Source organism: Syngnathoides biaculeatus, chromosome 13 (assembly GCF_019802595.1).
Source record: "Syngnathoides biaculeatus isolate LvHL_M chromosome 13, ASM1980259v1, whole genome shotgun sequence".
Lineage (NCBI taxonomy): Eukaryota > Metazoa > Chordata > Actinopteri > Syngnathiformes > Syngnathidae > Syngnathoides > Syngnathoides biaculeatus.
Genome location: NC_084652.1, coordinates 2,974,177 through 3,001,092, shown reverse-complemented (window position 1 = coordinate 3,001,092; position 26,916 = coordinate 2,974,177). Strand labels below are relative to the sequence as shown.

Here is a 26,916-nt window from a genome sequence, read left to right as displayed (position 1 = left end):
CGCCCCCACGCGATCGTTTTATGCCCGTGACTGGAAGCCGGGCTGGGCAAAGATCCTGAGCCACTTTCAAGCAGCGCGGGTGCGACGCAACTGCTATGTCAATACCAAAAGGTAAGCAGAGCTGCAGGATCTGTTGGGTGCACACTAGTGCGAGCTCACAAAATTACCTGAGTATGAGTGGCAGGTACTTGATTGATTTGACAAGTTGTCAAACTCAAGGCCCGGGGGCCAGATGCAGCCCGCCACATGATTTTATGTGGCCCGCAAAGGCAAATCATGTGTGTCGACTTCCATGGCTTTTGTTCAAATCTGCACCAAAATTCCAAAATTTTCATATTATAAATGATGACAGGCGGCACGGTAGGTCAGCTGGTAAAGCGCTGGCATCACAGTTCTGAGGTCCCGGGTTCGATCCCGGACCCGCCTGTGTGTAGTTTCTATGTTCTCCCCGTGCCTTGCTGGGTTTCCTCTGGACACTAAACTAAGGGAAAGCGTAACTGAAATGTGGCCCGCGATAAAAAAAAAGCGAGTTTGACACCCCTGCTACAGCGGCAACACGATGGCTCCGCCACCCTTACTTGCCTCAAACTGGCTAACGTCAGGGTTTAATTTTCATTATAATTCTCACGATCCTTGGGTTATGTGTCGGGGGGGGGGGAACGGGAACTGTTTTAAATTGCAAAAAAGAACATATTTCCCCTTAACGAGTGCACAATTAGTCACCTCGCGAGGCTTCTCAGCGGTTTTGTTTTGAGATAATGCGGAGCAGCTACGCGACGCTTGTACGAGCGGCCGGAATTCCATTTTATTGACCGTTTTCAGATAGTGTCATCACAGAGAAACGGCTCCGCTGCTCATTTAATAACATTGGAATTATTCCAAGGTGACATTATTGCCTGCATTCCACGTTATTCCGGGCCCGACCGCCCCCCACCGTTCTTCCGCGGCTTCCATTTTTCATTGTCATTTTAAACTGTCAACCTTTACTCCTGCGCCGTCCTTGGTCTAAGTACCCGCGGCTTTAAACTGGGAGCACCGTTATTACCACGCGTGGCTGTGCGCTGGAAAGTGTGGGAGAAGGGGGGAAAAAAAAATAAAATAAATTGCTAATGACGCCGAGCTAATTACAATTCTATAAATATGGCGAAGTGTGGGCGGCGTGATGGATGTAGTGTGTTAGGAGTCCGTTGGCGGGGACGTCCGGGTGATCAATACAGGAATATGGAATGCGTGAACACCACGTTTGCGTCTACTGAACCAACAGTTTTTATCTGTTAATTACACGTGAGAATGGACACAAATGCGCACGGGCGCACTTTAGCATTCCTCTCACCGCGCTAAACCATCCTGGCCCGGCTAGATAATGGACGGTTATTTCGCATAACAAATCGGCGAGCGGCAGGTGCATTCCCTCCATTTTCACCCACTCGCGCGTTATCTCCCCCAACCTTTCATTTAACCGCGGGAAATTCTCAGTTAGTCGCAACAAATTGGACACTGTATCTGTGGAATGGAAGGCTTCTCTTTGTTCCCAAAGCGTCCAAATGTATTCTCCTCAACGTTGTATCTCTCGCAGAGCGTGGACGGCTTTTCAATATAGCGAGGAGGTTAATTGGGCTAATCGGTATCCTTGGTTAGGAGAAAAAAAAAAAAAAAAAAAAAGTCAAGACATATGCTATACAGTCCAGACACATATACAGTCTTAAATCTCAACTTCAACAACTCAGACTCAGAAAACCGACCAACATTGTCTAGAAAATACCGTAATTACCGACACGTAAGCTGCGACTTTTTTCACAAGCTTTCAACCCTGCGGTTTATGCAGTGAGGCGGCTAATTTGTGCATTTTTTTGTAACGCCCCCGAGGGGGCACTTGAGCGGAAAAATTCAAAGGTGGAATATATGTGCCGAGGAAGTGACTTTTACCGGTATGTTTTTTTTTAAACTGGCCCTGCTAACGCTGCGCTAGTATTAGCGTTGTGCTAGCATGTGCTGCTGTGTTACTGCCATGTCTCAGTGATTTTTACTGGTATTTTTTTTTTTTTAAACCAGCCCTGTTAGCGTTATGCTAGCGTGTTGCTGGCACGTCTCAGTGATTTTACCGGTATGCTTTTTTTTTTTTTTACCGTTAAACCAGCCGTTTTGTTGCTATGTTAAGCTAAACTAAGGTATTAAAACTTTGAAAACTCTTTCCGTGTACAGTCTCTTTGTAAATATCTCGTGTTAGCGCCACTCTAGTGTTAGCACCGCACTAGCATGTTTCTGCTGTGTTACTGTCACGTCTGAGTGATTTAGGTATGTTTTTTTTTTTTTTTTAACCGGCTCTGTTAGTGCTGTGCTACCGTGTTGCTACTGTGTAGCTGCCTCGGCTGTTTTTTTTTTTTTTTTTTTTTAACCGGTACGTTTGTATTTATTTATTTCTAAACCAGCCGTGTTGTTGCTATGTTAAGCTAAACTAAGGTATTAAAACTTTGAAAACTCTTTCCGTGTACAGTCTTTGTAAATATCTCGTGTTAGCGCCACGCTAGTGTTAGCGCCACGCTAGTGTTAGCACCGTGCTAGCATGTTTCTGCTGTGTTAATGCCGCGTCTCAGTGATTTAGGTATGTTTTTTTTTTTTTTTTTTTTAACCGGCTCTGTTAGTGCTGTGCTACTGTGTACGGCTGTTTTATTTTATTTTTTTAGTCTTTCTTTGTAAATATCTCGTGTTTCAATGTGGACACTCGCGGGTTTTACAGAGGTGCGGCTTATGTATGTACCAAATGGTATTTCCTTCACAAATGTACTGGGTGAGGTTTATAATCCGATGCGCTCTGAAGGCCGGAAATTACGGTCCTTGTTCTTTGTTCTGATTGTTGTAACAGGGCAGCACTGACTGCCGGAGAAAAATTCCTCGCGTGATTTACACACTTATCCATTAAAATTGATTCTGAAGCACATTTGCAACAAAGACAGCAATTTATCAGGATTAAATTGTTAATATCCACAATTCAAACATTGCCTTGCAGTTGAATGTGCGCTTTAAATGTGTTTTCTCTTTGGATTATTAGCTATTTCAAAAAAAATATGCTCGAAAATGGGAAGTGCACCGGGATAACCCGTTTGACCTTCCGCTGTGCTCTTGAAAGACTGAAGTGAAAGTTTGTCACGAGCGTACCGATTCATTCTGCTCTAAAGCTCTAAAAGAAAATAAACTAGCACAGAGAATTGTATTTTATTTCCCGTCACTGCCATCCTCTTACAATGAGCCTTTATCGGCACCGCATTAATTCTCGATTCAGTAAAGCTTGACATTGCAGTTGACAATTTGAAGAAAAGAAAAAAAAAAAAATCTATATCAAAAACTGCGGTTATAATCTCTTATTACAGGATGAATTCTGAGTCTGTAGGAAACTATTTTTGAGGAAGGCTTTCATTAAGTATCATCTCATATACGATGTAAATTATTTCTGGATGAATTACTCGTGTCGGGAATCAATGGTTAGGATTTACATAAAAACCGTTTAAAGCTCCACGGACACCAAAAGCATGATTTTTTGTATGTTTTTAATTAAAAAAAAAAAAAAAGGCAGCCAGAATGGACCGATCCATTTTTTTCCCCACACAACATGATTTTGACGTATTTGGCTTTTTGTAACTTCCGCCATGAAAATCCTCTCGAGGGATTTGTTTTGGATAAGAAGCAGGAAGTGATGTTATCAGCAGGAGCGCACTCAAGGCAGCCTCGTGTGTTAAACCAGTTTTACCTGCGGGAAGGTCGCTCGTTGTTCCTTCGTGTTAGCCAAAATGCCGGCTCGTTGTATTGCTGGATATTTCACGACCCATCGGAACGGAGGTAGGAACCAAATGCAGGAGTCGGGAGACGCAGGTGTAATTCGGGAAAAACGTTTATTATTCCAAGGTCGGGGATCGGGCAGGCAGTCAGGTGCAGCAACGGTAGTCGGGACGTCGGGCGTAGAGAGCAGGTCAGCGGGCAGGCAGGAGTCGGTACACGGGAGATCGATCAAAGCAGGCAGGAGTATCAAAGGCTTACAGGGTTGGTCGGAGGACAGGCGGAGGTCGGCACACACGGGAATACGATCAGAGATACTGGGAGTGCTGGAACGGGGCATGAACCGCAACGATCTGGCGCCAGACCAGTCGTCCCCATGGTCCTATATACACCGGGGCCAATCAGCCAGCATGAGGCGCAGGTGTGCGCCTCCCAATCAGCGCGGCAACCCGCACAGCCGGGGCTGGATCGGCAGGACCATGACAGAATATTGCTCGAACACTCGGGAGGATGGATTCATACTTCATACTTTTCAAAAAGACCCGGTTTGTCGTGAAAAATGGATTGCACGGGTGCAAAGGATGCGAGCTTCGTGGGTTCCAAATGACAGGTAGGTGTGTATAGAGCAACTAAAAAAAAAATAATAGTTAGGGGGGACGTAATCCTTCTTTCAGCGAGCGACCGGTCGCTCGTTCGCTCAGTCCTTTTTTACCGTTTTATTTTTTGCTCGCGGCCGGTCGCTCGCTCGTGAGGGGAGTCGGAGAGTCTGTTGTTAGTTAGAGGTGTTCCGCATATCATCTAAATATGGCTCGAAAGGACAGGGTAATATTGAATTTGGCATTCTGAGATGTTCTCTTCTTCGATAAGAGCTTCCGTGTCAGAAGGGGCGTCGGAAAAATCTGAAAATCTCTCTTGTTCCTCTCCCATAGCAGGTGCCGCTACGCGTTTTCAATGGCGAATGTCCCAGTGTGCCGTCTGCAAAATGGCCACCACTTGCCCCGGACTCGGACTTCAAAAAGAGCTTCCGTGTCTGAAGGGGCGTGTCCCACAGCGCGTTTTGAGTGACGTCACGGGCAGGTGATGCAGCCAATATGGCGACCGCTTGGGTGTCGAATGAGACTTCCGCAACTTTGCGCATGGATGACACGCTCTCTGCTCATATTTATTTTTTCGGACAGACATTGAAGTGAATAATGTTATATGAATTTTTCATTACAATATCTATTTTAGAATGTTTATAAGCATGTCACTTGGGCTTTAAGTGTATTAACAACATGTGAGAGGACTGTAGCTCCAATTCGGGCATCTAATTGTGTATTTTCTACTGCATCGAAAACACACCAGATGCATGAATCCTTGCAGTACCTTTTAAGCCACTGAATGGAGGCTTTCATTTAAAAAAAAAATTTGAGTGGGGGGTTTTAGCAAAAATAAAACGATTGGTTGCTCCAAGGTTCAAGTTTAAAATACACTCAACTCGCTGCTCCAAAAGTGAAGCTTATGAGTGCAAATTGGGGGGGGGGGGGGGGGGGCCTACCAAAGTCTGCTAAAAAGTCTTCGCTCAAATAAAAAGTAGAAACAGCGACCATCCACTGTAATGACTGCTAAATAAAAATACATTTTCTTTTTCCAACGTCATGCCTAAAACGCAGAATTTGGACTGTCAATGTGGTTGTACAGAACATTTCGAGTCGCACATAGACAGTACCGTACAATCACGCCACACATACACACACACACACACAAAATTTACGTTTTTATCTTTTGAAAGAATGTTGCAGATGTGGGAAAATGGGTCCCAAACATATTTACTTCAAATAATGTATTTTTGTCCGTGTACAGTACCAAAGGTAGAAACATACAGCGGCAAGCAGAACAATGTGAGGTTCTTCCATTGGATGACTGGAGGTACATAATCAACTTGTGCAACCAATTTTGATGACATTTGTTTGGTGGAATATAATGATACATATTTTTGTAATACATCCATCCATCTGTTTTTTTTTTTGAGCTGCTTAACCTCACAAGGGCTGAGGAAGTGCTGGATTATTATTTTTTTTTAATGGCAACTATTTTGTGAACCTTAGCACAACAAAGATTAGGAAAAACAGTACAGTGGAACCTCGCATATTCACATTTCAGCAGCAGTGGATTCATTTTTCCATGTTTTTTGTTTTAGGGGGAGACTCTATTCAAACAAATGAGGCTTTAAATAATTTATGATGATAACTGAGAGTGTCCAGGTAGGTCTAATTTCTACATAACCTTGATATATTTGCATGCACCCCATTGCAAAAAAAAAAAAAAAAAAAAAACAACCAAGATATAATAAATTCAGGGGTGTCAAGTACTGGTATTCAGTACTAAAGTAAAACTACTGATATTTAGAGAAACACACACACAAAACCACAACAATTCTGATAAAAGTGCTGATGCATCTGCCTTATTGAAGTACAAAAGTACTTATAAAATGAAATCCATGTAAAAAGTAAGTTAACATTGTTCAACCCAATGATACAATAAATATATAGTATTTTTTTGGATGGGTGGGGTATTTTTGTTTCTCTCCAGATTAAGTGGTGACCTTACTCTAGAGCCAACAATGGACAAAAAAAAAAAAAAAAACCCCACATAAAAATAAAAACAGACATGCTACAATGAAAAGAAGAGCATTTATTACTTGTACTTTTGAAATAGTTATATACTCACAACATAAAAGGCTAAAAATTATTTGCCCACTCCCAAACGCGAGGGGGTGGGTGATTGACTAAAACTAGTCGAAAACGAGCAAATTAGGCCCATATTTTTAAACCTACCTGTTTTGTTTTGGCATTGGGCAAATGGGGTGTGAAATATTATGCTAATTCTCAAAGGTGACGTAATTTACTGCTAGCAAAACAGACTTCAACAAGCTAGCTCCGACAACGCTTATTCATTCATCGCGGGCACTTTTGGAAAAAGTACCCAAAAAATATTCTTACCTGAAAGTTTTTTCCCAGTTCGGGGTTCCTTTGTTGAGATTGTACGACGTCTGTGCAAAAGTTCACAACACGATGTACAGACATCCTTGTTATTTTTTTTTTTTTTTTTTTAGGACAATTTAAAACTACACAGCTGACAATTTGCCCCCACTAGCTTATATACATGGAATGCACCGATACCTTTGCCCCCACTACGCTAGCCTCACATATGGCAAAAGTAAATACACCTACGTTGTCTATGTGCACATCGACTTGCTTACTTCCGGTTTTTGTCGCTAACTTTTACGTTTTAAAAGTAACAAGATCACTTTTGAAACGTCGGGAGTAGAAAGTACATATATCTGTGTCGAAAAAGTAAGGAGTGAAAGTAAAAAAAGAATTGCCAGAAAAATAAATACTCAAATCAAGGACAGATACCTGGAAAAATCTACTTAAGTAAAAGTACTTTGTTTCTTCCTTCCTCTGAAAGATAATAACGCTATGAGTCTATTTATTTGGAGTATCCCTTTAAGAAAAAATGTTTGACATTTTCAACTTCCCCTGCAAACACAAACACGAGCCGTGACCTGCGGGGCCATTAGTTTTGGCCTCTTGAAGCGCACTCTCGAGCTCTCGGGCAACCTTCCTCCCATGGGCACCGCCGCTATTTATTTTTAACTCCGGTGGTTGCACCTTGTCCTTTTCTTTCGCTTTCGTCTTTGGGCAAATTCGACAGACAAGCCGAGGGTGGGGAGGAGGCAAACATTGCGCACAACGAGTTCTTCCGGCGATCGCAGTTATTTACAACGAAAGGATTTCGGCGGGCCCGCTCGGGTGGAATAGATTCTAAAAGCGGGCGTGTCGTACGAGCGGTTTGCTATTAAACGCAAAGCTGGGCCTGACCGTAAACCTGAGTGCAGAGTAGCAGTGTTGCCGATATGTGGGAGGCGTGTTGAAGATGGAGCAGTGTAAATGTAAATCCAAACTGCGGTTGGACGGCCTTGACTGGCTTGCACGCTCAAAGGAAGTCGTGTGCGACTACTGATTGCTTCTTGCGCAGCAGGAGGCCGAAGCCCGCTCGGGAGGCGAAGCCCGCTCGGTGCCGAGCAAACAAGTCTGGGTGACCACTTGTGAAGGGCAAAAAAAATAAAATAACATTTTTTAAGAAGTTCCTCTCGATCTTGAGCAAGTGTCTGTCGCACGAAAAGTCAGAGATGAGCACTTGAAGCGAGCGAGCACTCTGAGCCACTCACAAAAAAAAAAAAAGGAACAAGTGATGCTTGACACCAAAGTTGGAGTAAAAGCGGGAAAGTTATTCCTTTGGGTCTTGGAAATAAACCGTCTTATCGTTAGGTCGCCGGTTGCAAATTAAAACTGGCAGACAGTCCAACAGCTTCTTCCCTCTGGAAATGAGCTTCCTAAACTGCTATCTTACAATTGGATTTTTATAATTATTTCATGCAGCCATCCATTTTCTTTGCTGCTTATCCTCACGAGGGTCGCGCTGGAGCCTAACCCAGCTGTCAAATGGCAGGAGGCGGGGTACACCCTGAACTGGTCGCCAGCCAATCGCAGGGCACGTGGAGACAAAGAGTTGCACTCGCAATCAAACCTAAGGGAAATTTAAGAGTCTCCATTTAATGTTGCATTTTTTTTTTTTGGAATGTGGGAGGAAAACCGGCGTTCCCGGAGGAAACCCACGCAGCCACGGGGAGAACATGCAAACTCCACGCAGGCGGGTCCGGGATTGAACCCAGGACCTCAGAACTGTGAGGCCAATGCTTTACCAGCTCACCCACCGTGCCTTAATATGTTATTTATTTATTATTTTATGATTACAATTACAATTATTGTTGACCCCCTCCATAAAAAAATGTACTGTTGTTGCACAAATGGAGACAAATTCCAATGCGTTTTTGACATACAGTATTTGGCACAATAAGGATGATTCTGATTCTGATATGGATGCCACAACAGTAGATGGCGCTGTCACTTTGTCTAGTGTCACTGCTGTTCTTGACGTGCTCGCCGGCTACAAACCCAAAATCGTGTCGGGCGGCTACCCGCCTCCAGTAGCCGAATCCGAAAGACCACTCCCGCGGCCCGTGACACCGACGCTATCGGGACTCCGTTCGGGCTGGTGTCACAACCTCAACAAGTATCGGCATCGACTCGACAACAACATCGTCGACAAATGCCCCCTCCGCGATACGCGTCATCTCTCCAACTGTGTTCAAAAACCGACCACGTTGACGGTGGAACACCTGCGGAGCGCCCCGGCCGATGTGGCTCACTTTCTGGACCTTGATACGGAATAATGACCGTCGTACTTGGCTAGAACGACAACAACAACTGGCGACAACTGTCCCATCTTACCCAATAGTGTTTGTGTGTTTTTTAAATACTTTTACCCTTTGCTGGAGTAGTCCATCCATCAATTTTGTACGCCGCTTATGCAATCCCAGGTGACTTCAGACTACACCCTGGATTGTTCTACAGTTAATTAGGAAAACGTAGCGAGACACGCAGCTGAGCTGAACTGATCGTTAAATCACAATATCATCATAGCATTTCAGTCTGACGTTTGAATCTGCATAATTCCAACTTTAAAGGGCATCGTGGCCACTCCATTTTGATCTGCACGCAGTCCGCAATGACCTTAAAATTGTTACCTGAAATAAATGCTTATACAGGAAGTCCTCGGCTGAAGACTGAGATCCGTCCTTACAGTACCGAGTCCACCGTTAAGCTCCGAATTGACATCATGTTATGCGCGCGTGTACTTGTATTCTTTATTTTACTTTCATACTTTTATGTTATGATGATGTGGGTCTTTTGTGATGCGGAATTCTGGAATGTTCCAAGGAGCGCCTGTATAAGGATGAGAAGGCCCGTCGACGGGGCTTCTTACCACCACTCTTTGGACAAGTGTACAAGTACACGCCACACTGCATTCTGCCTTTCGACCTCGGACGTTTCTGAAACATTTGCTGCCTTGGAATATTCGCTGGAAAGAACATTTGGTTGTTCAACTCTGCTGACTGTTCGTAGCTTGGCTCGACTACTCGTTTTTTGAACTTCTAGTTTGTGGTGGCTATTTTGTCGTGTTTCTGTTGCGTTTTATGTGTGAGATTAAATTCTTAAACGCGATACAACTGCCTTGTCGCATTTTGCTGGTTTGAACAAAGGGGGCGTTAGTCGAAATTCGCACGTAGCAATCAAAATACGAACAAATAATAAACAAGATGATGTACTTAGCATGACTGCTGAGAAGTGGATGGAGAAGAAGAAGGGGAGGATGGCTTAGCTATTACGAAGGAACCTGGTCTTCAATCCTCTCGAAGGAACCTGGTCCTCAATCCTCTCCATCTCGACAAGTATCAAAGAATTGTTTTGTAATCATTGTATCCGACGTAGGAACGGAACCCTTCACATGCGCTAAAATACGGGCTTTGTCTTTAATAATCGTCACCTGAAGCCTTGGTGGTGTCGGTGTCGCTCCTTTCTCCGACCTTTTTCTGAGCTTGAGCTTCGTTTCCATGGTAACGGGTTTTCTTATGGCTGCAGAAGCATTGCTAAAAGACGCAGCGTTCTTCTTTGGGGGCGATAATGTCTAAAAAGGAGGGCGAAAAATGCAAAGATACAAACACGGGACAAGTATTACCCAGACAAAATGGTGGACGGGGGACAGGCATTGTAAAGTCGAGACCGTCTTGGACTCCCTGTAGTTCACATGCTAGAGTGCTAGCATGAATATGAACCACAAAATACCAACGCACCGTTTCTGCTTTTGTGCTTTGCATGACATTTGCAGTCCCCCCCCCCCAACCCCGATTGGAGAGCCTGATTTTTCCACCCGGGTGCCTTGAACTGGTCAAAATGAAGGAGGAGATTTTAAGGGTGCGCGGGCAGAGAAGCTGTCACCGCAGTAACTTGTACAAATGGCGTTCGCGTCGGATACTGAAAAGGTCCCCGCAACAAAATGCCACAACGCGGAGCGAAATTTCAGCCTCGACTAAATGTTTTTATTTAAGATAAACGGCACATTTCAGAGTGGCCTTTTCTGGCGGCGAGACTTTAACCAGCGCTTAATCGTGATAAATCACACCTGCCAAATGGGATGTACCGTAGTGCTTACTAATATGTACACACATATATATATATGTTTTTTTCCCCCCATTTCATCAAGACCTCTGTATGCAGGTTACGTTGCACAAAATGTAAAAGGTAAGCAAGGCCTGAAGTGTCGACGACTGTGAAGCGATTTGGCTCTTTTGGATCCGATGAAGCGGAAAACATTTTGATTGAAGGTAATCCGCCGTCCGTTCTGTGAGGTGAGGAGTGCCGATCCGGATAAAAGTATTCAATAAATATGATTACTGCCTGCCGGTGGTGCGTACGCACGAATCAAAGTCAAACAATAGCAGAAAATAATATCATATTTACTGCAAGCCAGTAACATTTTGCGCTTCCCTCCCCTGTTTCATTTTCTTGTCGGCATTTTCAAAGTGAGCTTTATTTTTATTTGAGTTTTGTTGAGCTATATTTTTCATCTGGAACCTCTCCGCATTTCTATTTACAATGTACTTGACACGGACTTTGGCGGGTTCCGTCGTATCCAAATCATTTCTGTGATGAATTTCCCGATTTGTTTCCCGACTCGCTCAATAACGACTGATGAAACTGTCGGGTCAGTTTTGGGTCAGAGTGGATACTTCCCGTTTGACTGAATCAGAGCATGATGAAGTCAGACTGTCTGGGATTATGGAAGTAAATAAGTGGCACCAGGATTTGAATTTGAACTGTCAAGTGATGGCATTCTTAATAGTCGCTACAATTCGCTGTTATGCGAACAGCCAGCCAATCACAGTTACGCTTTCTTTGTATGTGACGTCACGTGACTAAGAAACGGTAACTGCGATCGGCTGGGTGTTCTGTTCTGACCTGAAGTAACCCTGCCCGGTGGCACAGACGGTCAATTTCAGACGGCGAATTGGAGCCGGTCGAATTGTTAACATTGAAAAGTTCCACTGAAATACAGCTATTAAAAATATGATCACTTTCCATTTCAAATTCAAGTCCTGGAGACATATTTATTTCCATATGGGTCTGTCAGATGGAGCCCAGCCCACGTTTGCCGAAGCTCGGAGAAAACGCCTTGGAACGACTTTCCCACGGCGTTGACTCGATCGCAACTGGACCGTTCCGGTTGTCTTTTAAATGTACTGTATTCCATATCATATGTCTATATCACAGGTGTCAAACTTAAGACCCGGGGGCCAGATCCGGCCCTCCGCATGGTTTTTGCGTGGCCCGCCAAGGCGAATCATGTGTCAACTTCCACGATTTCTGTTCAAATCTGGACCAAAATTTCAAATTGTCACATCATAAACGATGACGTGGAGATGTTGCAAGCGTTCGCGTGTAACCAAATATGAAAAATAGTTGTAAAAGCCATAACCCTTGATTTCTGATTCCCAAACTACTTCGTACTTTTCCTGTGTAGCTACGATGAGGCGATTAAAGATTTTTCAGGATTTCACAGACACAACAGCCCTCTGATGGAAACTCTAACTATAGTGTGGCCCGCGACAAAAATGAGTTTGATACCCCTGGTCTATCTATCTATCTATCTAATCTATCTATCTATCTATCTATCTATCTATCTATCTATCTATCTATCTATCTATCTATCTATCTATCTATCTATCTGTCTGTCTGTCTGTCTGTCTGTCTGTCTGTCTGTCTGTCTGTCTGTCTGTCTGTCTGTCTGTCTATCTCTCAAACCCACCACTTCACATTAAACTCTAAATAAAGCCATATTGATTTATTTTAATATTGTTATCAGAAACATATCTATCTATCTATCTATCTATCTATCTATCTATCTATCTATCTATCTATCTATCTATCTATCTATCTATCTATCTATCTATCTATCTATCTATCTATCTATCTATCTATCTGTCTGTCTGTCTGTCTACCTGTCTATCTATCTATGTGTCTGCCTGTCTATCTCTCTCTCTCTCTCTCTATCTATCTATCTATCTATCTATCTATCTATCTATCTATCTATCTATCTATCTATCTATCTATCTATCTATCTATCTATCTATCTATCTGTCTGTCTGTCTGTCTGTCTGTCTGTCTGTCTGTCTGTCTGTCTGTCTGTCTGTCTGTCTGTCTATCTCTCAAACCCACCACTTCACATTAAACTCTAAATAAAGCCATATTGATTTATTTTAATATTGTTATCAGAAACATATCTATCTATCTATCTATCTATCTATCTATCTATCTATCTATCTATCTATCTATCTATCTATCTATCTATCTATCTATCTATCTATCTATCTATCTATCTATCTATCTATCTATCTATCTGTCTGTCTGTCTGTCTGTCTACCTGTCTATCTATCTATGTGTCTGCCTGTCTATCTCTCTCTCTCTCTCTCTCTCTCTCTCTCTCTCTATCTATCTATCTATCTATCTATCTATCTATCTATATATCTATCTATCTATCTATCTATCTATCTATCTATCTATCTATCTATCTATCTATCTATCTATCTATCTATCTATCTATCTATCTAGCTATCTATCTATCTATCTATCTATCTATCTATCTATCTATCTATCTATCTATCTATCTATCTAATAGTCTGAGACCACCAAGAAAATCCAGTTGCGATGAATTCAGTGCCCTGAGAACAAAGTGACATGGACGAACGAGAACTTTCACCGGCAAGTCTTCAGAATCAGAATCAGAATCAGCTTTAATGGCCAAGTGTGTAAAGTGCGTGTATAAAACACACAAGGAATGTTTTTTTTTTGGTGTACTCTGCCGTCGTTGTGTAGGCGTTGTTGTTTTTGGTACAAAATATGACATCTTTCATCTTATCGGCCTTTCTTGGATATTACTGAAGTCATTTTAACTCTAATACAAAGTAAGGCGACGACTTTTGGGATTGAACGTGTCCTGTGGGAGATTTGTGGTACGTTGACGTTTCACTGGTAGGCCAATATGTGTGTCTGCGAGGTCATAGCGATATGGACACATCTCCTTGAGCCCACGAGCGCCGAAACGGAAAATAACCTGCAGATGCGGAGGCGTGGAAACGTGCATGCGTGAACTTGTTTATTTCTCGCGCTGGCCCGAGGTGGAGGACATTTTTGACCGCTCGCAATGTAGATTCGCAAGAGTTTAAAAGACGTAGCGGGTCAGAGAAGCGAGAAACGAGTGTCACTGGTCTTAACAACGCTCGTTCCACGCTCAAGACTTACCCACTTTCCCTCGTCGCGCGCCCGCTCCGCCCCCGACAGGGACGGCCCAGTGAAGCCGATAATGGGTACGGCGGGCGCCCTGCAGCCGTAGGAAAATCCACAGGCCATTAGGAAAGGTGCCAAAGAAAGCTTAGCGCGCTCCATTATGAGTGCGTGTGGGCTAAATTAAAATCTAATTCTGGGGTGACGTCAAGATTGGAAAAAAAAAAAAATATCTTCAATTTATGCCACTCTTCCATTCCATTAGAGATGTAATTTCTGCTCATCAGACACTGGTGCCCCACAGGAGATTTATTTTATTTTTTTTTTTTTTCAAGTAATTAGCTGCGAAGAACGGGCTTCATGAATGCAAGCGCGGATCTGTGCAAGTGGGCTGAAATTGAGAAATTACCGTCGAAAAAAAGGGAGCGCGGAAGGAGCGGGCGGAAAGACTTGTTGTTTGGTTATGGGGCTTGAGAAGTAATGACTCATTTGAATTCACGGCCCAAATCTCCCGGGAGAAAACGTTCATGTTCTTAAGATGACCGAGTGCCTTTTCAAACCCCAACAGCGCTTACTGATTTTTAAAAGACTTGCTCGCACTAAAATGAGCATTAAATGCTTAACCTCCCGGCACTCTTTTTTTTTTTTGGGGGGGGGGGGGGGGGAACAGTCTGTATTAGCAATGTGGGGGGTGCAGAAACTTGGATTTGTCTTTTGTAAAATATGTCATTATCCAAGGGGCTTGTCCTCACAAGGGTTGCACGAAAGCCGGAGCCTATCTCAGCTAGCGTCGGGCGGAAGGCGGACTACACCCTGAACTGGTCGCCAGTCAGTCGCGGGACAGATATCGACACCATCACTGAGCGGGAATCGATCCCACGCTGCCCCGCACCAAAAGCAGGAGTGTGTACCGCTACACCATCTGTGACGTTTATTTTACTTCTTTGCCTTTCGGCCACAGCGCGTCACCTTTTTCCCTGTAAGCCCATCTCGTGCATCTTCTTCTCTCACACAAACTGTCCTCGTGTCCTCCCTCACAACATCCATCAACCGTTTCTTTGGTCTTCCTCTCTCTCGCTCTCTTCCCTGGTAGCTCCATCCTTACCATGCTCCTACCAATTTACTCACTCTCTCGCCTCTGGACATGTCCAAACCATCGGAGTCTGCTCTCTCTAACCTCGTCTCCAAAACGTCCACCCTTGGGCTGTCCCTCTAATGAGCTCATTTCTAATCCTACCCAAGCTGCTCACTCCGAGCGAGAACCTCAACATCTTCGTTTCTGCCACCTCCAGGTCTGCTTCCTGTTGTCTCTTCAGCGCCACCGTCTCTCATCCGTACATCATGGCCGGCCTCACCGCTGTTTTATAAACTTTAGCCTTCATCCTAGCGGAGACTCTTCTGTCACATAGAACACCAGACACCTTCCGCCAACCGTTCCACCCCGCTTGGACCAGTTTCTTCACTTCTCCGTTTTGTTGACCCCAAGTATTTGAAGTCGTCCACCCTCGCCATCTCCTCTCCTTGGAGCCTCACACTTCCCCCTCCACCCCTCGCATTTGCACACATGTATTCTGTTTTATTAAAATGTAATGTGAATTATTTTCATTTATTTATTTTTACCGTCTATGTGATGGGCTCAGGTCAGCGCTGTAATTATTGGAGTCCAAGGTCAGGGATACTTTATCCCTGGGCCAAAAAGGGAGCAACCGCATACGTTTGAAATGGTCCCAAATCCAGCGGTGCGGTTCAGTTTGGTACACTATTGAATTTAGTCCATTTTGTCCGTGCCACACTCGACTTCAACTATCCCACTTTTATCGCAGGAACAGAAGAATGACAGATTTTCTTTCCGAGTACAAATGTCTGACCATTTTCTGTCTTTTCGAACAAGTAGAAAAAAAGCACTTTTCTAACCAAACGCACTTTGTTCTTGGCTTTTCAGAGATGCGTTGTAAAAGAAGCGAGTATTTTTCACCCTGATTAATAAGGCGAAATGCGAATTATTACAGCCAGTCGTCAAATTAGAATTCAGGTTCGTGATGAGATGCGGTCGTTTGTCGGGTCTGAAAGTGGCGAGCCTTATAAAAATCGAGTGGATCGGCGAACGGGACGCGGACATAAATTAAGGGCGTTCAATCGGGAAGGAATAAAATTGTAGAAAAGCAAAGCCGACGTTCGAGGAAAAGTTTCAAATTTGTCTAAACTGTCAAGTCGTAAATGTGGAAAAAATAAAGTCAACCTCTCTGGCCCCATCTTGCACCCTTAATGGGATTTGCGGCTGTGCATAAACAACTAATATGAGAAAGAAGGCGTGACTGTCGAGGTGTCAATCATTTGACGTGCACTGATGAGCGAAGTGAGCTCACGTTTCAGTCTTGCGAGCAGTTTTAACTCTGCAAACTTGAAATATGGATAACCACAAATTAGCAAAAGAAAAATGAGTTATGGACTGTCACCAATGAACATTTTACTCTAAAAGATTACAAGAACAAAAATTGCAACTGGTCCCTCAACATGACTCCGGCCATCCCGGGTTTTTAATGATCATCATCGGTGCGTTACGGTTGATGCCATGGCTTGGGAAAAATGACGTTATTTAAAAAAAACAAACAAAATGTCGCTGAAGATCAGTATCATTTCTCTGTCTGTATGACCTACAACAACCATCTGGGAAACAGGCCAATCTTTTATGACAATCAAAAACAATTTCTACACAAAGACTGCGCCACGTGCGGAACATGAAAGGTGACAAAGGAGGTCCGCAGTTGTAGGATTCGGTGCGCTTCGGTACGCTTTGTGGAGCGCTTGTCAGCTGATTGGGAATGGAAACGCCAGGCTTATCGCTGGTCCGGTGTGATGTCAGGCCCGATCCAAACTTTCAATATCACCTGGCAGAAAGGAAGGAAGGAAGGAAGGAAGGAAGGAAGGAGGGAGGCTTTAAAGGGGGACACGTCTTGGAGGAGATGATTTAGAAATGCTTGTTTTCAAAATGGTGGTGTGAAATTCCACAATCCAATTGTGTTAGTCCGGAATTGCGGAATGTAGCATTATGACATCACAAGTCCTATTCAATTTTTTGGCTACAGATCTGTCAAAAGGGGTCTGAGGCATCTGGTCGGATGGCCTCCCTGGGAACGTTTTGGGATCCCCGACAAGAGCTGGATGAAGTGGGCTGGGCGGGAGGACGTCGGGGCTTCTCTGCTTAGCTTGCTGCCGATATCGACATGAAATACGGTTCCTCTGTGAGAAGTTTATGTAATTTTTCCACCTAGCTTCATTTATTTTCACCTTCTAAATGTCTTTAACGGTATCCGAAAAGATATTTTCGTGTCGTCTCCAACCGAGCTAGCATTGAACAATGCTTTGTTAGACCGGCAATACGCCGACGTAAACAAAAGTCACGTGATTTGATGACGTATGTGCACGAGCTCTATAATCTTGCGGGTGGGCCTGCGCGGATCCCTCACAATAATTTCCAATAGCTTTATGACGTTAACCACACTAAAAGATTTGCAATGGTAAAAAGTGTACATATTTACCATTTATGATTTTCTGGGCGAACCCTTTCCAAGCAGTGCCGTTCGACTTAGCATTGAACAATGCTTTGTTAGTCACGTGATTTTATGACATAGGCGCATGAGTTCTCGTAAGGGATTAGTAAGGGAGAAGTTAGAAAGGCACTGAACAGAATGAAAAATGGAAAGACAGTTGGTCCCGATGACATACCAGTGGAGGAATGGAAGCAATTTGGTGAGGTGGCTCTGGAGTTTTTGACCAACTTATTCAATAGAATACTAGCAGGAGAGAAGATGCCAGAAGAATGGAGGAAAAGTCTGCTCGTCGCCATTTTTAAGAACAAAGGCGATGTTCAGAACTGCGGAAACTACAGAGGAAGAAAGATGATGAGCCACACAAATGAAGTTATGGGAAAGAGTACCGGAGGCTAGACCCAGGACAGAAGGAAGTATCTGCGAGCAACGGTATGGTTTCATGCCGAGAAAGGGTACCACAGATGCATTATCTGCCTTGAGGATGCTCGTGGAAAAGTACAGAGAAGGTCAGAAGGAGCTACGTTGTGTCTTTGTAGACCTAGAGAAAGCCTATGACAGAGTACCAAGAGAGGTTAGAACTGTGGTACTGCATGCACAGGTCTGGTGTGGCGGAGAATTATGTTCGAATAGTACAAGGCATGTTTGAGGGCAGCAGAACAGCAGTGAGATGTGCCGTTGGCGTATCAGAAGAATTTAAGGTGGAGGTGGGACTGCATCAGGGTTCCGCGCTGAGCCCCTTCCTGTTTGCGGTAGTAATGGCTAGGCTGACAGACGAGTTTAGACTGGAATCCCCTTGGACTGTGATCTGCAGTCAAAGCGGGGAACAGGTGGAGGAACAGTTGGAAAGATGGAGGAAAGGAGAGGAATCAAGATTAGCTGAAGTGGCGACCCCTAACGGGACAAGTCGAAAGCAAAAGAAGAAGAAGAAGCTGCGTGAGCTCCATAACTTGTTGTTGCATAATTTTGGCCGAGTGGTATTATTAATACAAACAAAATCACTGCAATTATGCCATTCGTATTGCATAAGCACACACGTGCGACGTTGGTTGTTTACCGCAATAGGGGAGAACTCCATTGGTGACAAAAAAAGTAAATTGACTGGGTTACCGACGTCATGGCTCTTTGATGTGGTCTCCCCGCAGACCCGCAGCAGCTCACGATTGGACGAAGCAGCCACAGAAATAGCAATCCGAATGTCTTTGCATGTTTATAGGAGTCAAGTCCTTCTTTATCGCTTTTGTCCGACGTGCCGCCCGTCGGCTTGCAAAGCTTATTATAAAACGGACTCGCCCGAGCCGACGGCTGAGCTCTTTTATCCGCGCGCTCGCCGGGCAGGTCGACCGCACCGAGCGAGGCCGAAGCCGATTCCACTCTTTGTCGCCGAGCCGCCGGCGCCGCGCAACCTGATTGGATTTATTGTATTTTAGTCTGTATGAGGTGTCGTTTTTGATCATGCCCGGCGCCGTTCGGGCCAAAACGTTGAGGAAATAAAGCTCAAAACGGTCCTGCCCAGCCAAGTACGGGCGCTTATCAGAGAGCGTGAAGCTGTGTGACAAAAGCAAGTGCTCAGAAATGAAAGTTAGGCACAAGGTTTTTAGAAGGAGCAAAAAAAAAAAAAAAAACCTCTTCAATTGCGAACAGTGTGAAGCTTTATATGAGGGCACCTCAGCAGGGCAGTGCACTTAAAGAGGCAGCGGAAGACGGGGAAAAAAATGAAAATCCAGGCCATATTTGAAGTCTTGCGTGCGTGCAAAGCAGCCAGTTGTCATGACAATTTTGTTGAATTTTACACTAAAGCTAAAGAGTAGGAAATATTCTTTTTAATCAGACAATATTATGGAAATACCGCAATTCCTCAGATCTATTAGGCAACATGCTTCAATTATTCACCTTGTGCGCAGTAGAAAATGATCAGCAGTTGTGCTTGCTTACCTTTTTTTTTTGGGGTGGGGGGGTCAATTTTCATGATAATTGTAATTCGTGCTGAAAGCGGTGACGGGCGGCCCTCTGCACGTCGGAATTTGCACCACCGAAATGGCCGACTTGTTGTTCAATCACAGGCCTGGGTCTTTGAGAGTTTTTAAGGTTGTAGTCTGCATATTATTAGGGATAACATCAGAATCAGAATCAGATTTATTTGGCCAAGTGTGTAAAACAAAACACCAAAGACGGTGCTCAACAGAGAACAAGAGACATTTCTATTCAGAGGAAGTATTCCTCATAAATGTCGTAGGTAAGTGTGTCAACGTACTACGTTGTGCAAAGATTCCCTTTACCCCAGGGGTGCGCAATGCGTCCATCGCGATCGTCCATCGCAAGGCCGTCTTGGTCGGTCGCGGGACGGCGTGCCGAAAAAAACAACAACAAAAAAAAAAAGACAATGTTCCCTCTGAACTGCAGGTGTGCACAATTGTGCACGGAACTTTCTCGAACAACGACCGCTGCTCCGCCACACACTCTTTTTCGTAGCTTACCTTACACCCCCCGCCCCCCCACTCTTAAAGACATACACTGATGATTACAAACGTTACAGTACTTACGCAGTCCATCAATGTGTTTTTATAACGACAGCGTCCACCACCGCTGCTGTAGTTAGCAACACAGTCTGGGCAACGTAGAGCAAAGACGCGCTAGGCATGCCGCTTATGTTTACGTTCGATATTAATGGTTAAAGTTAAAAAAGAAATGCTGTTGTTTTAAGATGCAATGACTGTCGGAGTATGTCAATAATCGAAGAAAAATTGGTTATACTGGATGAGATTTTCTCTTTTCGAGTGGGAAAGGTCTGGTCTGAAGCCAGCCAATGTAGAAACCTTGGCACACCCTGATCCAGTATGAAAGCACAGACAATACAGTGCACAAAAGGCTAATTCTGTATTTTAAATATAGGAGGCAACATAACATTAACCTTAAAATGATTTGGGAGCATCATCATCCCTCCCTGCCTCTCCTGTCATCGGTAGCTCGTGATAGGCTAGCTGGTTGAAAAGTAGATCTTGGGGTAAAAAAAAAAAAAAAAAAATGTCTGGGCATCTCTACTGTACCCGTTCGCGGTTCCCGTAAAAGACCATTGCAACGACAGTGCAGTGCTAGCGTTTGTGCTAGCTTGAGGCGACTAGAATAAAGTATGCGAACTCACGTGATGAATTAAACGGCTTTCAGTTCAAAAACAACGACTCTAAAACTGGACTGCAGTGTGCTTAACGCCCGCGTACCATTTCTCATTGACATGACGAAGATACAACTTCTGCGGGTGTCTTTCCTTGCCGCTGCCATTGCTGCAAATTTATAGAACAGCCTAAGCTAGCAAGGCTAACCGCGACGCTATCCTACAAACAACTTATTTGAATATTCTCAGACCTGTGCAGGCATATTTAGGCTTTTGTGCGCTGGACGTTTTGCTGCTACAAACAGCTTTCCAGTCCGGTGACAGCAGCAGATGGGCAAGTCCAAAGTCCTCTTTAAACTGACCGATCGCAAGATGAGCTGCCAAAAACACGATTAGGGTTAAGTCGACTTCAAGCGTTAAACGGCGATGCGGCGTAATAAAGTCGACTTTTTGAGTGTAACCCCGAGTGATGTCATCTCTCGCTCCATCGTCGCGGTTTAGTTTAAGATATCAAGAAAGTTTTCAATTTTTCAAGCCGTGAATGACAACCTTTGCCGAAATAACGTCGAGCGTCAGAAGCAGATCTTTAATGGAAACAAACAGAAAATAAGTGACACAAAGCCACAGACTCCCGCAGGTACATTTGCAGATCTTTGAAATGAGAGGGAAGATGCGGATGATCCTTTTACAATTCATCAGCTGCTTATTGTCGTCGCCGTCATCCTTGCCGCAGGCTGCTGTACACGCCTGCTTTCAAAAGACACCAAAACTGAAGCAACACGGCGAGACGCGTTCACAGAATTACAAAGGAAACCGCCGACGCAATGCAGTACTGTATTTTCTACAAGGTCCCCCCCCCCCCTTTACGTCTGCCAAGGTCGAACAAAATCACTTTTTGAAATTAGAGGGAAAAAAAAAGCAGAATCAAGTGAATAAGGATTGACTTTCAAGCTTAAGCGATGAATCGATTAAAAGTGCGTCACCGCTAACGTGTACCGATCGCTAACAATATGGCTGCCAACAAAGAGAAGCTAGTTCACAGACGCGGTCAGCGTTGGCAACTTGCGGATTTGGATCCTACTTTATATTGAAAAACTTTTCCAACTCTTCTCCGGCTAGCTTTCAAAAAAGGAGCTAGCGAGTTTGCTGTATTAGCCGTTAAGAAAGAGAGAACATAAGCGGAATCATTTCTACATTGTTTTCCATTTAGCGAAAAATAAACAAGGCAGAGGGCAATCACAGAATGAGTCTTGCTGTATATTGCAAAAATATGATAACCTGGTGCCCAGTTGTACGTTGCAAAAGGAGTCATTTACGGACACGTTTTGTGCAAAATGCTAATATTTTGCTTGTATAAAAGATATAGCATCTCATTTGACATCTGCACATGCCCCCAACGTGTTTTGAGATGTAAATATCAATCACACAGTTTGCTGTATATTGCAAAAATATGATAACATGGTGCCCGGTTGTACATTGCAAAAGGAGTCATTTACGGACACGTTTTGTGCAAAATGCTAATATTTTGCTTGTATAAAAGATATAGCATCTCATTTGACATCGGCACATGCCCCCAACGTGTTTTGAGATGTAAATATCAATCACACAGTTTGCTGTATATTGCAAAAATATGATAACATGGTGCCCAGTTGTACATTGCAAAAGGAGTAATTTATGGACACGTTTTGTGCAAAATGCAAATATTTTGCTTGTATAAAAGATATAGCATCTCATTTGACATCGGCACATGCCCAAAACGTGTTTTGAGATGTAAATATCAATCACACAGCTTGCTGTATATTGCAAAAATATCATAACATGGTGCCCAGTTGTGCGTTGCAAAAGGGGTCATTTATGGACAAGTTTTGTGCAAAATGCAAATATTTTGCTTATATAATAGATATCATCGCATCTCATCTGATATCTGCATATGCCCAAAACGTGTTTTGAGATGTGAATATCAATCACACAACAATAAATGTAGAGAAATTTGAGGGAAAACTGATGCATCCATGCATTATCTGAGATGCCTATCCTCACGAGTGTCGTGGGAGTCCCAGCTATCATCGGTCAGGATGATATGGTTGGTACACCACACCCCAAACTGGTGGCCAGTTAATCGAAATCACACTCACATTCCCACCTATGGGCAATTTAGAGTCTCCCAAAGAACGCATGTTTTTGGGTAGGTGGGAGAAAACCGGAGTGCCTGGAGAAAAGCCACGCAGGGATATGCAAACTCCACAAAGGAGAGGCTGGAATTTGAACTCCAGTTCGTCAGAAATGTGAGGCAGACACTCTGACCGCTGTTCCACCAATTGTGCTACAAATGCGGGAACATTTTCATAGTTAAATAAATGAACCTTGAGAAAAATCATTGAGGATCTCGTCAAATCTTATTGCTCCTCCCACCACTGTGGCTTGAGTGAACCTTGGAACTTTTCCATCTCACCACAGAACTTCCTCCCAAGCCTTCTCGGAGTCATTTTGATGTCAAGCGACAAACTTGTTCAGACAGACCCGTGCATTTGTCGTCTCGGTCCGGAGAACTCGCGGATTCCATATTTTAAGCACGGTGGCCTTCTTTTTTGGGAAACGGCCCCCGAGCAGCGCCGCATCGACATGACCGGTCGAGATCATCTGGCAATTTGTTGATCGCACACGGCCGGAATTCCGACGGAATTCAAACGGAGGGGAAACCCGCACCGGTGTCAAACAAAAGGCCTCGGGGCCGAAATACGGCCCCGCTGCATGACCTAACCTCCTTGTACCCCGCTCGGGTAAAAAGTCCGTTTCTTTCAAAACGGGCAACACGTCTGGCACAGAAACAGACAGGTCAAGACTCAGCTGACGACTTGGACCTCCAAAGGACAGAAGCACTCTTTGGGGGACAAAAATGTGCATGATGTGGATAGCGAGGACGTGGTTTGAAAGAGCAGCGAGAGAACGCTGAAGAGAGGAGGCGGCGGCTTACGACATCACCTACGTCCCACTTCTGACGCCATCTTTTCGTCCACTCCGAAGAAACTGGCCAATTAAGCGCTCGACAAACAGCTCGACCTCCTCGACCGCAAAGCATCTCCACCACCGATTTACACCTGAATGGAATACGAACGGAGGGGTTTCCGTACGGCGACCCCCCCCCGTGACTGACAACCGCCTCTCGGCCGGGCAGCCCGACGACGCCCTTTTTGTGCCTTCCGAAATAATTGGGAGGTGCTCGCGGCGTAAGTGTCGAACTACTACCCAAGACGACAAAACTCACGTTCAAATGAAAAAAAAAAAAAAAAAGGAACATTTTGGAAGTGGCTCCGCTAAAGTTGGCAATGTCGACAGGACCGCTTTCTGCAACGCCCCCCAAACCTGCCGGCGAGAAGAAGCTAGTAGGGCATAAAACAGAAGAGCTTTACGCTATCTCCCCCGTTTCCATTCCCCGCTGCGCAGGCACCTGGAGCGAGTGCACCGAGCGATAAGGACATCCATCACGCGCTCGCCGTTGAGACGACTACCCCCGCAGCCCAAAAAGAGACGGTCTGCGGTTGTAGCGCCGCCCTCCCGTGTTGCAGTGCGCTCCAATAACACAGCCTGTCAGCTCCCGCCGCCACGATTAAACTCGTAAGAGGCCGGCGGCACGGGGGCTGGAGGTAGCAGAGGGACTTAGCGCAGCGGACGTTTTCCACCGCTGCCTTTTGCCGGGAATTCTCTTCGCAGGAACGCGTTGCTGCACGTGCGCAAAAGGCGAAGCTGGGCGCTGAGCGCCGGAGCGTCGGCTCCGACTGCGCTGCTGACTCATCTGTGATTTATTTTCCACGTGGCCACGGCGTATGAACGAGATATTCTGGAAATTCGTCTCCCTCTCACTCCAGTCTCGGAGTTCTCCCCGTGGAAGCTCACACGGGCCTGACCCAGATATCGCATCTCATTTATAAATACATCATATCACTACACTTTTAACCCTCGCTTTATACAAGCTGTGTAAGAGTTTGTAAGGGGAGTGAGACGTTTGCATCATGTCTGAAGAGTAATATGCCGACACGCTTGTTTGGCCCATTTTCCCGTAATTATTATGGTAATGGCTGGAACGTTCTGCAAAACTTCTCAGGAGAGTAATTGATACATTTACATAAGCAGCATTGCTTACGAGAACGGAGTCTCCACGGTCAAACAATTACCATTCTTGTGTTGTTTTGGAGATTATGTACTTACTTATCATGTACAAACTGCTCCCTACATGAGTAAAAATGCTTTTATTTTAAAACTCCCCCCAAAATGTAATCTAGGTAGCACTGTATTTGTATCCAAGTCACTAAAAAGTCATTATTATTATTCTTTTTTTTGTTAAACAGAGCTACCTCTACTTAAGAATGTCTCGAGTAACGAAAAATTCAGGTTACAAAACGCCTCCTCGGAAAAATATTGCCTCGAGTTAAAGAAGGAAATCCAGGGTAAGAAAGGAAAAAACAGGCGCTGCATTCCCCAAATTCCACCAAACGTAAATATCCGGCATCTTGGTTTGCGTGGGCCGATAGAGCTCCTCTCCCGTTGGCTATCACCGGAGCATTTTCCTGCCATCTCATTGGCTGGGAGGGAAGTCAATCTTTACCCATGAGGCTTTTTGACTCCCCGGACACTCGATTGTCACCGAATCATGCTAGCGCTGTCACAAGTTAACGTACATTGGAAAAGTGTGTTTTTTGCAAGTTTCTTTATCCTTTTTCACCAAACTTAGTGGAATGTGCATGCGTGTGTACGTTCAGGGGTATGTTTTCTCTCAGCTGTCAGAGTTTGCCTCCTCCTCCGTCCCCCACGATGCCTTTTGGTTGTCCCCTCACTGTTCTCTTTGCATTGTCGCCAGATGCCAAACCTAAATGAACGTGTTTTTTCTTTTTTAATTATTCTTTACATTAAGTATTTTGAACGCGGGGAGTCAGGTGATTTGGAACGGATTAGGCTTTTTACATGTAAAATGCGCTGCTACTTGGGAAAAATTCACGTTCCGAAACGGCTTCCGGAACGGCTGAATTTCACAAGTCGAGGTGCCACCGTATTCCCCTTTTGACACAGGTCTCCCCTCAGCCGCCGACGACACGACCCGCAAAAGCGTCGCAATCGCCGGTGCGGTTTTTCCTCCCTGGCCTCTACCTGACACGGCCGCGTTGACCTCTCGCTCAGCAAAGCGTTGACTTTGAAACCCCCCCACCTCGTCGTCTGGAATATTTCAGCAGCCGTCCCGCGAGTGCGAAAGGAGTCGGCGTGATTTATTCTCCCCCGCGCCGGCCGCGGGGGGCAACGCAGGGTCAAAAAGACGAGCGCTCTTATTTTCTCTCTGCGCTGATATGTTGCCGTAAAAGTGCTGTGTCAAACGCCGACGGCTTTTACTGCGCAATTATCATCCGACAACTATTACCGCACTTGGCCTGACAAACACGATGCGTATTTACAAGCGCGGCCCTCTGCGGTCTTTGCAGCCGAAAAATAGTCTCGCAAAAATCAACAAAAAAAAAAAACAAACCGACCAAAAAGAAGTCATTAATTACAAAGTGCTTAGAGAAGTTAACTAGTGCAAAATAAAACTACTCATCCGTTTGGCATGCAGTGAACCCATTTATCGTTCCGGACCCAAACGCAATAGACGAAAACCCACGCAGTAGAAAGTCCATTAGGAGTATAGTCTTACCACTAACATGCATTTTAAGCACATTTCAACTTTTTGAACATGTTAAATCAGAATACAAAAGACACCAAAAATCCATCCATCCATTTTCACTGCCGCTTATCCTCACGAGGGGCGCGGGCAGTGCTGGAGCCTATCCCAGCAGTCAAGGGGCAGGAGGCGGGGTACACCCTTAACTGGTCGCCAGCCAATTTCAGGGTACATAGAGACAAACGGCCGCACTAACAATCACACCTAGGGGCAATTTAGATGTTTTTGGAATGTGGGAGGAAACCGGAGTGCCCGGAGGAAACCCACGCAGGCACGGGGAGAACATGCAAACTCCACACAGGTAGGTCGGGGATCGAACCCGGGTTCTCAGAACTGTCAGGCCAATGCTTTACTAGCTGACCCACCGCGCCGTCCACGCTATCTTAAAATAAGAGACTACAGAGTGTGCCTTAAGGAGGCGGGGCCGGGTAGGGCGGCGAATGTCGTCGTGAGTTTGGGTGTGAATGTCTGGGTGAGAGCCGTGGCTCACAGCGGCTCGCGAACAAGGGCTCTCCTTGTGGTTTCGCTGTTCCCACGGCATTCAATAAACGACCG

The 26,916-nt window shown here is 44.8% G+C and overlaps 1 long non-coding RNA gene across 2 annotated transcripts in view; it reads right to left on the bottom strand.

Moving 5' to 3' along the window:
- The window catches only part of LOC133510489 (uncharacterized), a 65,490-nt gene that overhangs the window by 16,395 nt on the left and 22,179 nt on the right, over positions 1-26,916 (bottom strand). The window contains exon 1 of one of the 2 annotated variants that reach the window (XR_009797624.1): positions 6,753-7,807. The exons of the other annotated variant lie outside the window; for it this stretch is intronic. This is a non-coding gene — a long non-coding RNA (uncharacterized LOC133510489). Of the gene's footprint in view, positions 1-6,752; positions 7,808-26,916 lie in introns of those variants that run through there. 2 annotated transcript variants of the gene reach the window in all.